Raw genomic sequence first — 18995 nt, 5'->3', positions numbered from 1 at the left:
TATGTGTATCAGGGTGAGGGAGGGGGCTGGGGCTGGGACAGACCACTGAGAAGAAAAGGAGCCAAGGAAGGGAAGTGCTGGGGGGCTGGGGGGAGCGGGTCACCGACAGGGAGGATGGGAAGAGGCCTGAAGCTGAGAACTAAGTGGTGGGTGACGGATGTGTAGGGGTATGCGTGTGTGAGGATAGGCAAGAAGCCTGGCCACTAAGGAGGCCCCCCTGGGGATATGGAGGGGGGCACAGGGTGAGGCCCCATTGAGGGTAACAGACTCAGGGCCAGTGCCATTTTTTGAGATTTTCGGAATATTAAAATATGGAGAAAAGCCAAAACATGGTACCATAAATGTCACATATTTTACATGTTTACTGTATGATGGCTGCCTTCTTTGATCCTGTCAAAGCACTGTGCATAAGCTCATTCGGTCTGAGGTCCAGCGTGTAAATTTGAGACCCTGTGTATGAGGCGGGCGCCCTGGGGTCCTGGCCGGAGGTAACGGCCGTGACCTCGAGCTCGCTGCGGCCGGGCACGGCTCCGGGCTCCCTCTGTTCTCTCCTTTCCCCGGCCCACGGCGGCGCGCGACCTCCGTCCCCTCGGTGTGGGAGGGGGAGCCACTGGGGGTCCCTCCCCGGGGCGGCGTCCCGAGCTCCGCAAGCCCACCCTCGCGACACTGCCGGTCCTCTGGCGCCCCCTACTGGCCCCCCGAGCCCGCCCTAAATCCTGGCCTCGGAGGAGGAGGAAAGGTTAGGGGGTGGTGGGGGACGCTGCCTACCCCGGCCCTCTCCATTCTCACCCCCCAGCCTCCCCTCCAGGGCCCGTCGTTTCCAGCCAGGCCGGCGGGCTCAGCAGAGGCAGCAAGACAGTCCCCACCCCATCCAGAACATACCCACCCACCCCCTCACCATCCCCACCCCACCCTAAGCCGCTCAACCAGAGCTGGTTCTTCACCTGGAGCGCCCCAAAGAAACAGAAATTGACAACAGGAACACCAATAATGATTGTAAGCTCCTCAGAGGGGTATGTTTCTCTTCTTGTTTATTCCTAGAGCCTGGCACAGTCAATTTGGGGTTTCCCTCCTTTTTCCCTGAGGGGGCTGTGTAATGCCAACTCTCCAAGAAGAGGCTCTCTGTTGCTCAAATCACCTGTTTGCCCTGGTATGTAGACACACCCTCGGTTGCATCTGTGGAATCAGGGGGTCCAGGGCCAGGCTGGTGTATATGGGTAGCTGCTAATGTCACCAACTAGGTGCCTCCAGAAACTCAAAGGTGGGTTTGGAAGCAATTAACTGTTTTTCCAAGTTGTTTCTTTTCCTTTTGTGTGTTAAGCAGATGTAACCACCAGCCATCCTGAAACTGACCAAGTGAGCTACTCAAGGGAGATGTAACCACCAGCCATCCTGAAACTGACCAAGCCTCACCACAAGAGCTGCGCCCATGACCTTTGCCTTATTTTTAATGCAAAGATCTCTCTAGGAGGAGCTTAAGCGTTATTATGTGGAAGTGTGTTCTCCAACTGAGCCTGTGCAAGTGAATTCCCGGCTCTCCCTTTTGAATATTCATTCCCCAACCAAATAAAAGTTCCTGTTTTCCTTTGTTCTGGGACACCATGGCTTTGGAAATGATTCCTCATGGCCTATTTGCTGCAAATACACTTTACTTTGTGAGACAACTTCCACTGGTGTAGAGTCTTATTTAAGTCACCAGGAGGCGAGCCCACTTGTTTCGGTATCCCTAGGACATCCTCTTCTGCCCGTGTACTCCTCACCTCTGGGAACTCTTTCTGCTGCTTCCTTTGTGCCTCGCATGAGAGTCATGAGAATGTTCATCCCCATCACCCACCGCCATCCCTCTCTGGGGTCTCACTGCCTTCCCAGGGGCTACAGGGCAAGATGCAGGGCTCTCTGGGATTCACAGAAGTCTGTGCTCTCCCCAATTCCCCTCGTCCTCCCTCCCTGTGTGAGCCCAGCTTTGTCCCCCTACCCCTTTCCCATCTTAATATTTGCCTCTGAGCCACCTAGTAAAATCTCCTAATGGATTTAGGTTGTTGGAAACCAACAGGCATAGTATTTTCTGTCCTGTCCCATCCTCCCTCTGAGACAATAATTTGCTGAAAAAGGGGGAGGGGGTAAATATTAGCAGAAAAAAAGATGTGGGTTAATATCTCAAAAATATCATGGTGCCATACAGACTGGCCTAGTGCTGGGACACAATAGAGGCCAGTTTGCTGAATATTGCATGAGAATTGGGTGTGAGGAAATCACTTTTTGTCTATGTTATATTCCATTCCATATATGTCTTATATTCCACATCAGTGGAATTGTGGATAAATTATATTAAGTATGTTTCAAAATGGATGTTATGGAAAACTCCTTGTATTGGTCAAGCGTGTTGATGTTAGTCGCTGTAACAAACAACCTCAAGTCTCAATGGCTTATGAAGTTCCACTGTGGATTTTCCTGGTGGGGCAGCTCTCTTGGGAGACTCTCTTCCAAGCAGTGATCAGTGGTCTAAGCAGCTCCCTGACCTCCAAGGTCTCTGTGGAAGGGGAAAGAGAAAGCACAGCAAAGGCTCTTCTGCTCTTAAACTCATCACCACTTCCATTCACTGACCTTGGGTGGCAACCCGTCACACGGCTAGTTACATTGCAAGGGGCTAATGATGCAGTTTAGTTGTGTTCCCAGGAAGAGGAAACTAGTCTGATGAACATCAAACCAGTTTGTGCTGCACTCCTTTGAGAATTAAAAGGATGTTTGGAAGTAAGCTGAAAGCAGAGCTTTATGAAGAAACTAATCGTAGACAAAGAAAGGAAAAAAACCCCAGGCTAATCACAATCTCGTGTATGAAAATCTTAATGGAAACATTATCAAATTTAATTTAGTGCAATGTTAAAAGAATAATTCACCAGGACCATGAATACAAAAGTGGTTTAATATTAGGAAATCTATTAATAAAATTAGTTCTATCAGTATGTCTCAAGAGAAGAGACTTAAGATCATTGTGAAAGATGCCAACATAGCACTGAAAAACTCAACATCCATCCTAATTTGAAAAAACAAACAATTAGTATACAAAGGCACTTTATTAACATGATAAAAAAATCTGAACCCAACAGATAATACTAAAACTTACGTTAAAGATATTCTTGTTAAAGTTGGGGACATGACAGGCTTTCTTCTGTCACTACAATCATTTAACTTCGTTTTGGATGCTCCAGCAATTGCAATAAAACAATAAAATTAAGTTTTTCTTTCTTCTTTTTTTCACATAATGGCAGATGCTGTGATCATGTACTGTGAAAATCCAAGAGAATGGTTAATTAATGAAAAATGATTGGAATTTAATGTAATACGATGCAATTTATAAGAAGAGTGAAGTTGGTTAATATGCATGGATATGGAGAAGTATCTATGATAAATGGCCATATGACAAAAGCAAGATGCAGAACAGTATGTATAGTGTGATCTTGTCAGTCTGTGTATGTGTTTGTGTGGGTGCACACACGTGTGTGTAGGGTTAAGTATAGAAAAAGCTCTAAAAGGATATTACCATACCCCTGGGGACAGAAATGGCATAGGGGAGGGTTAGTTTGAATGGTTCTTTCACTTTTTACTCTTTATATTCCTGTATTGTTTAAATTTTTCTTTTATAATGACTTTTTTTTTTATATGTTACTTTTGTAATCTTGAAAAAAGAATAGAAAAAGATATCCATTTGTATTGGCAGCATCAAAAGAAAATTCTTAGAAGTAAATCTAAAAGAAATATGCAGGAGTTTTAACAAGAAAACTTAAAATTTTTACTGAGGGATATAAAAAAAGAATTGAACAGAGACTTACAAAATTTCTTAATGATGACTCAATATTGTCAAGATGTAAATTCCATCCAAATGAATTTAGGAATTTGATGTGATTGCAAAATCCCAGAGAGATTTTTTTTCTCCAGAAGCGGACAAAAGAATGTAAAAGTTCATTTGGAAAATTAGAGTACTTAAGGAAATATTGAAAAAGAAGAACAACGAGAGAGAATGTCCACTGCCACATACTAAAAGAAGTTATAAAGATACAAATATTAAAACAATATGTTGCTAGTGTCTCTCCAGGCAGAAAAACTCAAATGCCCTCAGGGCTCTGGCAAGTAACTTGGTCTGAGACAGGACTGACTCTGTGAACTGCCTAAAGGCGTTAAATTCACCGTTTAAAAAACACCTCGGCCGGCCCGGTGGTTTAGCCGTTAAGTGCTCGCGCTCTGCTACTGGCCGCCCGGGTTCGGATCCTGGGCGCGCTCCGACACACCGCTTCTCTGGCCATGCTGAGGCCGCGTCCCACATACAGCAACTAGAAGGATGTGCAGCTATGACATACAACTATCTACTGGGGCTTTGGGGGAAAAATAAATAAATAAAATTAAAAAACACTTCGGCCAAAACCAAAACAAGTCAAAACACACATCTGGAAGTCTGATTGGATTCACATGGCTCCAGTTTGTGATCCTTGATACAATGTAACAGATAGAAAGCCCAGAAATAGATGCAAATTTATATAAGTAGTATGTGTTATATTGGGACATTCAACCAGTGGAGAAAGTGTAGATTATTCAACAAATGGTGCTGGGGTAACTAGCTAATTATTTGGAAAAAAGAAAAATATATACAAATTTATTCATTTTATTTTTTAAATAATTGTATATATTTAAGGAGTACAACATGATGATTTGATATACATAGACAGTGAAATGATCAAGCTCATTAACATATCTCCTCACAGAGTTATCATTTCTGTGTGTGGTGAGAGCACCTGAAATCTACCCTCTTAGCAAATTCAATACAGTATTATTAGCTACAGTCACCCTGCTGTACATTAGATCTCTAGATTTATTCATCCTACATAATTGCAACTTTGTATCCTTAGACCAACATCCCCATTTCCCCCACATCCCGCCTCTGGTATCACGGTTCTACTCTCTGCTTCTACGTATTTCACTTGTTTAGGTTTCACATATCAGTGAGATTATGCAGTTTTTGTCTTTCTGTATCTGGCTTATTTCACGTGGCATAATGTCCTCCAGGTTCATCCATGTTGCAAATGGCAGGATCTCCTTTTTTTAAGGCTGAGTAATATTCCATTGTCCATATATATACCACAATTTCTTCATCCATTCGTCAGTTTTTGGACACTGCCTTGTTTCCGTACCTTGGCAGTAAGCATAGGAGCACAGATATCCCTTTGAGGTACCACTTCCATTTCCTTTGGGTGGATTCCCAGTAGAGTGATTGCTGGATGATATGGTAGGTCTATTTTCAATTTTTTAAGGAAACTCCATACTGTTTTCTGTAATGGCTGTACCAATTTACATTATCACCAATAGTGTACAGGAGTTCCCTTTTCTCCACGTCCTCAACAACACTTGTTATCTTATTTTTTTGATAATAACCATATTAATAGGTGTGAGGTGATATCTCATTGTGGTTTTGATTTGCATTTCCCCGATGATTAGTGATGCTGAGTGTCTTTTCCTATACCTGTTGGCCATTTGTATGTCTTCTTTGAAAAAATGTTCAAGTCCTTTGCTCATTTTTAATTGGGTTGTTTATGGTGTAAAATAAGGATCCAATCTCATTCTTTTGTATGTGGATATCTAGTTTTCTCAACACCATCTATTGAAGAGACTATCCTTTTCCCATTGTGTATCCTGACACACCTTGTTGACCATATATGCTTGGGTTTATCTCTGGGCTCTCTATTCTGTTCCATTGGTCTGTGTGTCTGTTTTTATGCCAGTACCATACTGTTTTGATTACTATAGCTTTGTAATATAATATGAAATCAGGAAGTGTAATACTTCCAATTCTGTTCTTCTTTCTCAGGATTGCTTTCGCTATTTGGGGTCTTTTGTGGTTCCGTACGAATTTTTTAAATGTTTTTTCTATTTCTGTGAAAAATACCGTTGGAATTTTGATAAGGATTGTGTTGAATCTGTATATAGCTTTGGGTAGTATGGATATTTTAATTGTATTAATTCTTCCAATCCATGAACACGGGATTCCATTTATTTGTGTCTTTTCCAATTTATTTCATTAATGTTTTACAGTTTTCAGTGTATAGATCTTTCACCTTCCTGGTTAAATTTATTCTTAAGTATTTTATTCTTTTTGATGATATTTTAAATAGGATTTTTTTTTTTTAATTTCCTTTTTGGAGAGATCATTGTTGGTGCAAAGAAATGCAACTGATTTTTGTATGTCAATTTTGTACCCTGCAACTTTACTGAATTCATTTGTTAGTTCTAACATTTTTTTTTATGGAGTCTTTAGGATTTTCTAAATATAGGATCATGTCATGTGCAAACAGAGGTAATTTTACTTCTTTTCTCATTTGGATGGCTTTTATTTCTTTTTATTGTCTGACTACTCTCGCTAGAACTTCTGGTACTATGTTGAATAGAAGCGGTGAGAGTGGGCATCCTTGCCTTGTACTGGATCTTAGAGGAAAAACTTTCAGTTTTCCTCCACTGATTATGATATTAGCTGGGGGCTTTTCACAAATTGCCTTTATTGTGTTGAGGAAATTTCTTTTTATACTATGTTGTTGAGAGTTTTTATCATGAACACATGTTGAACTTTGTCAAATGCTTTTCCTGCATCTATTGAGATGATCATGTTTTTTATCTTTCATTCTATTAGTAAGGTGTATCATACTGATTTTTGGATGTTAAACCAGCTTTGCATCCCACGGATAAATCCCACTTGGTCATGGTGTATAATCTTTTTGATGAGTTATTCAATTTGGTTTGCGAGTATTTTATTGAGGATTTTTGCATCTGTGTTCATCAGAGATGTTGGCTTGTAGTTTTCTTTTCTTGTGGTGTCTTTGTCTGACTTTGGTATCAGGTTGATGCTGGCCTTATGAAATGAGTTTGGAAGTGTTCCCTCTTCTATTTTTGGAAGCATTTGAAAAGGATTGTATTAATTCTTTGAATGGTAGAATTCAGCCAAGAAGCTGTCTGGTCCTGGGCTTTTCTTTGTTGGGAGATTTTAGACTACTACATCAGTCTTATTTGTTATTGGTCTGTTCAGGCTTTCTGTTTCTTCTTGATTCAGTCTTGGTGGGTTGTATGCTTCTAGGAATTTATCTATTTCTTCTAGGTTGTCCAATTTGTTTGCATATAATTGTTCATAATAGTCCCTTATGATCCTTTTTTTTCCTGAGACATCTGTTGTAGTGTCTCCTGTTTCATTTCTGATTTTATTTATTTGAGTCTTCTCTCTTTGTTTCTTAGTTAGTCTAGCTAAGGATGTGTTGGTTTTATTTTTTCAAAAAATCAACTCTTAGTTTTATGATTTTTTCTGTTTTTCTATTCTCTATTCGATTTATTTCTGTTCTGATCTTTATTATTTCTTTTCTTCTGCTAACTTTGGGTTTAGTTTGTTCTTATTTTTCTATTTCTTTAAGGTGTCAAGTCAGATTGTTTATTTCAGATCTTTCTTCTTTTTTAATGTAGGCGTTTGTTGCTATAAACTTCCCTCTTAGTACTGCTTTTGCTGCATCCCATAAGTTATGATCTCATTTTCATTTGTCTTGAGATATTTTTTGTTTCCTTTTGACTTTCCTCTTTGACCCAGTGGTTGTTCAAGAGTATACAAATTTAAATTACAGATGGATTAGAGTTAAATGTAAAATTAAATTGTGTAGCAGGATATCCAATGAAAATGACACTATTCTCTTTTCTGCCCCTGGTGAGAGAGCTGCCAGAATATGGCCTTGATGCAATGAGGGGCATAAGTCATGTTTGAGTCTCTGAAGACTTTGCAAGTTTAAATTCTGACGAAAGGCACATGGAATCTTTATTTACCTGCATCCTCACCAACACTGTTTATTACCAGCCTTTAAATTTTTTGCAAGTCTGATAGGTGAAAATGACGCTTCATTGTTGTTTTAAATTAATTTCCCTAATACTAGTGAAGCTATGCATCTTTTCATATATATAGACATTTATTCTTGTGTGTTTCTTGTTCATATTCAATGCACATTAAAAAAGTTGAGTTGTTTTGTATTTTTATTGATTTATAGGAGATATTTATGTATTCCAGATAGTAATCCTACAGTTTTGATGCTCTCTTCTACCCACAATAATGTTTTTGAGTGGATTAGACCTGCATTAGATGCAACAAGAGGCAGGGAAGGCAACCAAGGGCAAGCTGACCAATTTCTAGTAAACTAAGCCAACTCACCAAATCACTAGGAGAATGAGCTTTACCTTCATAAAAGCAGAGATGGCCCCAAGAAGAAGAGGGGGAGGCAACTTTGGTCTTTTTACCCTGTGACCACATCACAGGAGATATAGCAGACCTGCAGTCCCTGAGAATGTTTTCAGCTCTCAGACTCAGTGCAGACTCTTATAAACAGCCTAAGTCCACCCCTCTGTGGGCTCATTCTTTGACATTGCACAAACTTTTCCCAAACTCCTCTTAGACTTTACTTGCCTTATTTGCATGTGGTTTATATCAGTGACATGAGGGGAGGTCTCGTGATGGAGCTGGTCTGCAGTGGGAACTGCATAGTTCCATTTGCTTGAACAATTGTGTTCTCAGCTCAACAACTCTTGTGATTACAAAAACATCAACACTATGCAGGCTCCTCCTTCTTATCTTGTTTGTTTCTCCCAGAATGTCCTCTGAATTCATTGACTTTTTTCATTCGATTTCTACTAACTAAACCCAATACACTTCCCTCCTCCCATACAATAGTTTTCTCTAATGATCAATACTGCCCAATGTATATATGCAAATATTTTCTCCCAGCCTATTGTTCATCTTTTATTTTGTTTATGGTTTCTTTTATCACGGAAATTGAGAATATTTATCTAGCCAAATCTGTTGATCATTTTTTTATTTTGAAGGGACTTTTTTGTTTTGTATTAAAAAGTCTTCCAAACTTAAAATTATAAATGTATTCCAACTGATTTACTTTTAGAATTAGGTTATTTTAAATTTTTGTTTATTTTTAATTGTGGTAAAATACACATATAAAATTTACCATCTTCACCATTTTTTTTTTTTGTGAGGAAGATGGGCCCTGAGCTAACATCTGCCAATCCTCCTCTTTTTGCTGAGGAAGACTGGCCCTGGGCTAACATCCATGCCCATCTTCCTCCACTTTATATGGGACTCCGCCACAGCATGGCTTGACAAATGGTGCGTCGGTGCATGCCCGGGATCCGAGCCGGCGAACCCCGGGCTGCCACAGCGGAGCGCGCCCGCTTAACCGCTTGCGCCACTGGGCCGGCCCCCATCTTCACCATTTTTAAGTGTACTGTTCAGTATTAGGTATATTCATATTGTCATACAACCGATCTTCAGAACATTTTCATCTTGCAAACTGAAACTCTATACTTATCAATCAACAACCCCCTACTCCCACCTCCTCCTTAGCCCCTTGCAAGCACTATTCTACTATCTGTTTCTATGATTTTGATTACTCTCAGTACCTCATTTAAGTGGAATCTTACAGTATTTGTCCTTTTGTGACTGCCTTATTTCACTAAGGATGATGTCCTCAAAGTTCATCCATGTTGGAGCATGTGACAGGATTTCCTTCCTTTTAAAGGCAGAATAATATTTCATTGTATGTATATACACCACATTTTATTTATCCATTCATCTGTCTTTGGACACTTGAGTTGCATCCACCTTTTGCCTGTTGTGAATAATGCTATGAACATGGTCATGCAAATATCTCTTTGAGAACCTGCTTTCGGTTCTTTTGGATGTATACCCAGAAGTGAAATTGCTGCATCATATGGTAATTCTATTTTCAATTTTTTGAGGAACCTCCATACTGTTTTCCATAGCGGCTGCACCATTTTACATTCACACCAGCGATGCACAAGGGTTCCAATTTCTCCACATCCTCACCAACATCTGTTATTTCTGTTTTTTTGATAGTAGCCATCTTGATGGGTGTGAGGTGATATCTCATTGTGGAATTATGTTGTTTTTGAATTAGAAGGATAATAAGTGAATACATTCTCATTATACATCATTCAAACAATATAGATACAGCTGGAGCCTTATTTATCTACCATGCAATAGCGTTTCTCAGAGGTGACCATGCATGCAACAAATACTTATGTTGAGTACCTGCAATGTGCCTGACACTCTTCTAAGCTGGAGATGCTGCAGTGAACAAAACAAGGTCCCCACTGTTCCGGTGGTTGAAGGAGAAAACAGAGAATCAACAGACAAACGCTGGTGATCTGGGGATGTTGTCTTCAGAGCGCTCCCCTCGCCACCACCTCCAGTGACCATGAGTGGGGAGGGGTGGGGAGTTGGGAAGAAGGAGCCAGTCAGTGTCCACAGATCCAGGTGCCTCCCATATCTTCCCAACTGGGTTGTTTATCCTCCAAGTCTTAAGGGCCCAGGGCCCAGGGCCCAGGGTCTATGAGCTTTCAAGGGCCTGCAACAATGTTTGAAGCCTGGAAATGATTATTGGTTCTAAGATACAAAAAGGAAACCATAAAATAGAGAATAAATGTTTAATTAAATGCATACAAACATAATATTCCAGCTTCATGAGTTGTTATCTTTAGCATTCATACAGCATTTCACACATTTGAAAGTAATCTGTGGATGTGATTTCCTCACTTCTCAAGAATTCCCAATTATGCACAGATTTTGGGGTAAAAAAATCAAAGCAAATTGTGAATTAAATGAGTTATTCATAGACAATTTCAAGAGCAAAATTATAAAAATTCTCTCTTTTTTCCCCCAAATTATATTTAGTGTTGATGGGAATGTATTTTAATCTGTTTGCTAACACAGATCCAAGGGCTTAGTTATGTTCTCTGCAGGATTGGGTTTCTAAAGATGGCCCAGGTGAGTTTGCACTAATAGAATTGTGCAAGGCTGTGGCCTCGCTGAGCCCAGCCATCTTTTCATGGAATGATTCTATTATTTGATTTTGGCAGTTTGCTGAGGCCGAGGATGACAGGCCAGGCCCCTTCAGAGGCAGTTTTAAGGGCCTGTTACAGGCAGAGGATGAGGCAGAACCATGGTTGTATTCATTTCACTGGCTAGTCATGGGCCAACTCTCATCTTGGAGCCTGGCCCCAAACCTCAGCCTGCTCCGTGGCTTGTCCCTGAAATGGTAAACGACTCCCTGCTGTGTTTTGATGCCTGATTTCCCAATGCTGGTGTTTCTGGGAAGAGAATTCCCACTAGTCCAAACTAAAGCTCTGCTGAGCAGCTCTGAAATCATCCCTTTCCTTTTGACCTCAATGTTCCAGGAGCGTGGCCCTCTCCCCACATCAGGAAGTTAGCCGATGCTCTCAGTCCATCTATGGGAGCTTCTGCCAGTGACCTCGTCACCTCTGAGAGACCTCAAAGAGTAGGAAGAAGCTTCTCATGCTCTAATCCAAGTTATTCCATCCATTTTATTATTCTCCCAGCCAGGGACCCCTTCAGCAAGGACACTTTGCTTTACCTCAAACAAGTATGTCTATAATCATACTTCTCAGTCTTCAAACATCCTTAAAACTGCCTCAGAAGGGGCCTACTGTCCTCAGCCTCAGCAAACTGCCAAAATGAAATAACAGAATCATTCCATGAAAAGATGGCTGGGTTCAATGAGGCCACTGCCTTGCACAAATATCAAACCTGATTTTTTTTTTGTGAGGAAGATTAGCCCTGAGCTAACATCCGATGTCACTCCTCCTCTTGTTGCTGAGGAACATTGGCCCTGGGCTAACATCTGTGCCCATCTTCCTCTACTTTATATGGGATGCCTGCCACAGCATGACTTGTGCACGCCCGGGATCAGAACTTGAGAACCCCGGGCAGCCGAAGCAGAGTGTGCACATTTAACCGCTACACCACCAGGCTGGACCCTCAAACCTGATTTTTTTAAAGATAAAATATTGCCCGTGGATACATACATATGAAGTAAAAGTATAAAGAACTACTGAGAATTATAATAAATTCAGGATAATGGTTACCACCTCTTGGTGGTGATAGAGGGAAGGTTCTTATAAATTGGTAATGAGTAATATTTTAGATTGGGCACTGGGCATACAAGTGTTCATTATATTATTCTGTGTATTTTTGTTATGTCATAAATATTTATTAATAAATTAAAAAGAAAATATTGTATCTGCTCCCATGGTGGTTAATTGTGTCTATCATTCTCAACATTTATTGCTTCTCCTCTAAACCTCCCTTCAATCAGCGGTTTTCCCTTTATCTTTTGAACCTCTGCCAACATCCTCCTTCTTCTCTGTGCTCCTTGAAACTTTGACATTCCGCCCTCCAAACTTGACATCTATTCTTGCTAATAACTCTCTCGTTGGGTGTTCCCCCATTATGTCTCTTTATCTCCTTGGAAACTGTGTAGTCTTAAAATATCTCAATGTCTTTTACCTGCCGCCTCTTCATTCACTGCATGGAATCACAGAAGTTTAGAGCTAGAACAACTTGAGATCATCTCTTCCAAACTTCTCATTATATAAAAGAAAAAAAAATAGACTTAGAGATTTCACTTCATTTTTAGCAACGGCAAAGCCAGGATTCCAAATAAGGATAACTTCAAGTTTCCCACAAGACTGACAACCAGGAGAGGCTCTGTGCTTCTGTTCCTGGAGATGCTGCAGAGGTGGGAGGAAGGTTGATGGATCCATGAACAGAGCACAAAAACTAAGAGGGAAACCCTAGGGAGGCAGAAAGTGGTTGGATGCATCTCTCTCTCTTTCTCAAATGGCAGTCTAGAGCAGAAGAGGGCTACATACCAAGATTAGGGGTCAGACTGTGCCATTTCTCTCCTTTACATTAAGGATAAGAAGTTTTCAAATTCTAGAATTTTTTCATGCATTTTAACTATTATTAAATATGACCATGAATTAGAAATATTGTCAGGCATGTAAATCATCAAAAAGTTTGCCACATCAAGACCTTCTTTGAAACCATTTAACAAATTATTTTCTTAGTGGCTATCATGGGGATTACAATTAGCATTTTAATTTAAAACAATCTAGTTTGGATTGATACTAACTTAATTTCAACAGTCTACAAAACTTTTGCTCCAGTATACCTCCATTTCCTAACTTCTTCTTTGTGCTATTATTGTCATACAAATTACATCTTTATACATTATAAGCCCATCAATACAGTTTTATAATTATTGCTTTATGCATTTTTTTTTATGAGGAAGATTGCCCCTGAGCTAATATCTGTTGCCAATCTTCCTCTTTTTGCTTGAGGAAGATTGTCACTGAGCTAACATCTGTGCCAATCTTCCTCCACTTTGTATGTGGGATGCCACCACAGTATGGCTTGATGAGCAGTGTGTAGGTCCACACCTGGCATCTGAACCCACAAACCCCAGGCTGCTGAAGAGGAGCACATGAACCCAACCACTATGCCACCAGCCTGGCCCCGTATGCAGTTGATTTAAATCAGATAGAAGAAAAGAGTTATAACGAAAATATGTTTATACCATCTTTTATATTTACCTATATAGTTATCTTTACTAGTGCTCTTTATTTCTTCACGTGGGTTTGAGTTACTGTCTAAAATCCTCTTACTTCAGCCAGAAGGACTCCTTTTAGTATTTATGGGCAGGTATGCTAGTGACAAGTTCTCTGTTTTTGTTTATCTGGAAATATCTTAATTTCTCCTTCACTTTTGAAGGAGACTTTTGCTGGGTATAGAATTGTTGATCAATGGTCTTTTTCTTTCAACACTTTGAAGATGTCATGCCACTGTCGTCTGCCTCCATGATTTCTGATCAGAAGTCATCTGTTAATCTTATTGAGGATCCCTTGTACATGATAAATGGTTTTTCTTTTGCTGCTTTCAAGATTTTCTCTTTGTCTTTGACTTTCACCAGTTGGACTATGATGTGTCTAGATGTGGATCTCTTTGAATTATTCTACTTGGAGTTTTTTAAGCTTCTTGGATGTGTACATTAATTGTTTTTATCAAATTTGGGAAGTTTTTAGTCATTATTTTTTCAAATAGTCTTTAGCCTCCTTATTTTTCTCTTCTCCTTCTGGGACTCCTATTGGTGTATGTTGGTAAGCTTGATGGTATCCTATAGGTCTCTGAGGCTTTTTTCATTTTTCTTCATTCTTTTTACATTCTTTTCTTTAGGCTGGATAATCTCTATTGACCTATCTTCAGTTTTGCTGATTCTTTCTTCTGACAGCCCAAATTTGCTATGAGCCTTGTTAGTGAATTTTTCATGTCAGTAATTGTACTTTTCAACTCCAGAATTTCTATTTGATTCTTTTTTGTAATTTCTATTTTTTTGTTGATATTCTCTATTTGGTGAGATATTGTTGTTATACTTTCTTTTATTTCTTTAGACATATCCTTTAGTTCTTTAAAGGTGTTCATAATAGCTGGTTTAAAGTCTTTGTCTACTAAATTAAGCATCTGTGCCCCCTCAGGGATATTTTCTGTTGGCTGTTTATTTTACTGTGTATGTGGCATACTTTTCTGTTTCTTTGCATATTTTGTAAATATTTGTCAAAAATTAGACATTTAAAATAATATATTGTTAACAACTTGAAATCAGATTCCCTTTCCCCAAGTTTGTTGTTGTTGCTGGTTTTTTGTTATTGTTTTTCTTGTGGCTGTGTCTTTGTTTAGTGAATTTCCTGAATTGATTCTGTAGATTCTATATTCCCTGCAGTGTGCAGCCCTTGAGTTCTCTGCTAGCCCCCCTTTTTTTAAAGTTTTTATTTTTAAGTCTGGTTTCCTAGGGTTCACTCCAAGTTCAGTATAATTTAGTGGTGAGCCAATGATTGGTCTGAATATTTCCCTAAATGCCTTGTCTATATGTCTTTTACTCTTTGACAAGGGGATCTGTGTCTGAAAACACACATTCAAACTTCAGGAAGTTTACAAAACTACCTTAGCTTTCGTGTCCTGAGTGCACAGGGCATGAAGGTCAGCAAGAGGTGAGTGACTGGGGCTGTCTTCTTTCCAAGGTCTTTCCCAAGCATGTACATTGCACATCCCTCCAGATCCCCAGGAGTATGTTGGAGCTTTTCAAAGTTCCCTGTGGTTTTCCAGTTCTCCAGGGCTTACTTCTAAACTTTTGTTGTTGTTGGCCAGGCTCTTGTTTGCTCCAACCAAAATCACAGCCTTAAGCAGCTGAGATATTGCCAGCAGATTGCTATTGTTTTTGGTACTGCCCTAGGGATAATTTTTATTCCCCCCCTGAGCTGAGCTGTGAGTCAAACTGAATTGCCACAACACCTTGGGATTGGAGATTTTCCAGGTAGCTAATGTAGACAAAATATTGACTGTGACTAGAGATGGGGCTTTTAACAGAGCTCCAAGAGAGGTCAGTCTTCTCCATTAGCTTTGAGACTGCTGACTTTTCATGGCTCCTGGGCCACCAAGCTGGGGAAGGAAAGAGGAAGGGAATAGTGCCAAGTTAAAATGTGACAGACACCACTATCTTATTGAAGTTTAGTAGTTTCTCTTAGATAGATGATTTTCAGTTCATTTGGTGGCTTTGGTATATTTCCAGAGTTCTGAAATGGGTGATTTTGTCAGTATTTTTGTTGTTTTTATGGGAGAGTGGTTCACCAAGGTCCTCACTTCACTATTCCAGAAGTTGATCACCCTTGAAAGCATTTTTAAAAGAGAAGTACCTCACGAGGATGAGAAATGAATCCAGGATGAGGCAATGAGGTATGCAAAGTAAAGGGGAGAACATATTTCAGAAAAGTGTCATGTTACCTAAATTAGCAATGTTTCTGTCCTGCAAATATATATGTATATCAGATAATTAAAAAATAAGGCCCTAGACTATAAGCATGGTGAGGAAGGGAAATGAGGAATGGGCACAAGGAGGAAAGACTGGAGGGTGATGGAAGTATACTAAGGTACTTGTCTTGCTTAAGGAAACATATAGATTTCTTAAGCTTAAGAAATTGACATGGGAAAGAATAAACATAAGTAAGGGTCATAATAAGTCAGGGTTAGCAACAAGAAGGGTATAAATGGAATGTATTATTTTCTACAGAATAAGTTGATCTCATCATGAAAAATAGAAAAATCCAAACTTTTCAATTGAAGAAAGGAAATTTTGAACTATTTCAAAGATGGAAAGGAGTAGAAAGAAAGTACAGTAAATAGAAAACACAAAATGAGGTAGCAGAAATACATCCTACAATAACATTAATAAATATAAATAAGGATGAATTAAATTCACCAATCAAAATACAGAGACTCTGATTGGATATAAAAACAAGATGCAATAACATATTGTTAGCAAGAGACCATTTAAGCAAAATTGGAAAATAAAAAGTTAAAAAATCCTGGGACATTAAAAAAAGAAAGAACTCCAGGGTAGAAAAAACATCAGAAGAAAAAATGAATTTAGGGTGAGAAATTACATAATGGACAAATAGAGATGTTATATACTAATAAGGAATAATACATCAAGAAGAAATAATAATCATAAACATCTATGCATCCAGCAATGTAGCCTTAAAAATGCATAAAGCAATAAATAGCTAAAATGGGGAAATGGATACGTCAACAGTTATATTTGGAGATTTTAACACAACTCTCTCAGAATATGCTACATCAAGCAGACCAAAAATAAGCAGGATAGAGTATCTGACTAATACATTTAATAATCTTGAGCTAAAATATATGTACACACACACACACACTCACACACACCTCTTTATACATAAAAAACAAAGGAAATCTCCACAAATTGCAAATAATGATATTGGTTACATTTTCCAATGAGAATGAAATAAAGTTAGAATTTAATAAAAAGAGAACTTAAAAATTCCATATTCCTAGGAAAAAATTAAAATTACCTTTGGGTTAAACAGGAAATGACAAGGGCAATTATGGAATACTTAGAACTAAATTACAATGCCAAAGTTTGTGCTGAATTGCAATGTCAAAACTTTTACTAAAGCAATACGTAAGGGAAATTAAAATTTTTAACTATATTCATTGGAAAACAAGAAATACTGAGAACAAAAGAGGTAACTATGTAACTCAAAAAGAAAAAAAAAAGCAACAGAATGAACCCACAGAAATAAGAAGGAAATAACAAAGATAATGGCAGAAGTGAAAAGAGAGAACAAAAACAATGGATAAAATTAACGAAACCAAAAGCAGGTCCTTTGGAAACTAAACACAAACCTCTGAGAAGAGTAACTCAGCAAAAAGAACTGTGATCAGCTGAGTATGACATTTTTTTGCTCGTGCTTGTCAACTTATGGTTGCAAGGTGGCTCTTTCTCCTCTAAGGAAAGGGGATGAGGAGGCAATGGAGCCTATATAGGAGGCGGAGTCTATGTCTGGGAAAGCAAAAACTTGTCCAGACATCCCTCACAGATTTCCACCTGCAAGGGAATCTGGGAAGGTAAGCGTTTTACTTGAACACAATTGCTGCCAGGAATACAATTTGGGTAAAAAAAGAGAAGACTGGATATTTGGTAGGCAAGCAGCCATTTCTGCCTCAACAACTATAAACCAATACATTTGAAAACTTGAATAAAAAGGATAAATCTCCAGAAAAATGTAAAATGTCTTATGAATAAATAGAAAACTGTATAAACACTTGTATATAAAGTTTTCTTGTATACAAGAACACTTGTTCTACTGACCTCCAGTTACAAACAATTTTACCATTTGTTGAACAGACAAGACTCATGTTATACAAGTTGTTCCATGAAGTAGAAAACATAAAAGGGAAGGAAAGCTGCTTTACTTATTTTATGAGGCTAGTAAAACCAAAATGACAAAACTGGTTAAGGGAAGTGAAAAGAAAGAAAACAAAGTGAACATTAATGCAAAAATCTTAAATAAAATATTGGCTAGCCAAATCCAGTATAATTCTGAAAACATAATTTATCAAGATCAAATAGAGGTTATTTAAGAATTCATGGCTAGTTAAAAATCAAAAGCATATTGACGTAAAATTCACCACACAAATGGACTAGAGAAGAAAAATCACATAATCTGCTCAATAGATGTATGAAATTACTGATAAAGTTTATGATAAAAATGTTATGAAAACTAGGAAGAAAAAGGAACTTCTTTAACTTAATAAAACCTTCAGTGAACATCATACTTAAAACTTTGGGTGCATTCTTCTTAAGGTCTGGAATAAAACAAAAATGGTTACTTTACCATCAATATTTAATATGGTATTAGCAGTCCTTGCTAACACACCAAGACTGCGAACATCACCACCACCATCAATGACAAGAAAAGTTCAAGTGCCAACAGGGTAAAGACAAAACTGCTATTATTTGCAGATGATATGCTCATTTACATAGTAAACCCAACTGAGTCAAGAGATATAGAACTAAAAAGAGGGTTCAGCAAGACAGCTGGAGACTGTGCCCAGCATACGAAAACCAGTAGGGTTTGTTTTGAATAGCAATAGTGAATGACCAATTAGAAAAAATAAGAGAAAGTAAAATAATCTTCACAAGAGCATCAAAAGCTATCAAGTATTTAGGACCTTATATAATGAAAACTATATAAGATCTTTTGGAGTAAAATTTAAGGCTCTATTAAAGGACATGAAGACCTGGATAATGGGAGAGATATACTATATTCATGGATACAGTGACTTAACATTGCAGAGATGCCAAATTCCTCCAAATGAATGTACAAATTTAATGCAATTCCAATAAAACTTCCCGAGTTTTTTGGGGGATGCTGACAACTTCTTCTAAAATTTATAAGGGAAAATTAAGATTGAAAAAGAAAAGTGAAGAAGAGGGACTCACCTTACCAAATATTGAGGTATATTACAAAGCCAAGTGCTAAAAACAGTGTGGCATTAGTGCAGGAACAAATTGATTAATGAAACTAAATAGAGAATTGAAAATCAGATCTAGGTTTACAGAGGTAGTACCATGAATCAGCTGAGGAAAGGGTGGATTATTTATTCTATGGTATTTTAAAAGTTGGCTAAATGAAGAAACAGAAAGATGGATCCCTATCTCAAACATATATGA

The sequence above is a fragment of the Ceratotherium simum genome, chromosome 16 (genome assembly GCF_057802395.1).
Source record: "Ceratotherium simum simum isolate JZ-2026a chromosome 16, ASM5780239v1, whole genome shotgun sequence".
Lineage (NCBI taxonomy): Eukaryota > Metazoa > Chordata > Mammalia > Perissodactyla > Rhinocerotidae > Ceratotherium > Ceratotherium simum.
The sequence above is the reverse complement of the archived record's forward strand: the minus strand, read 5'-3'. Positions refer to the sequence as shown.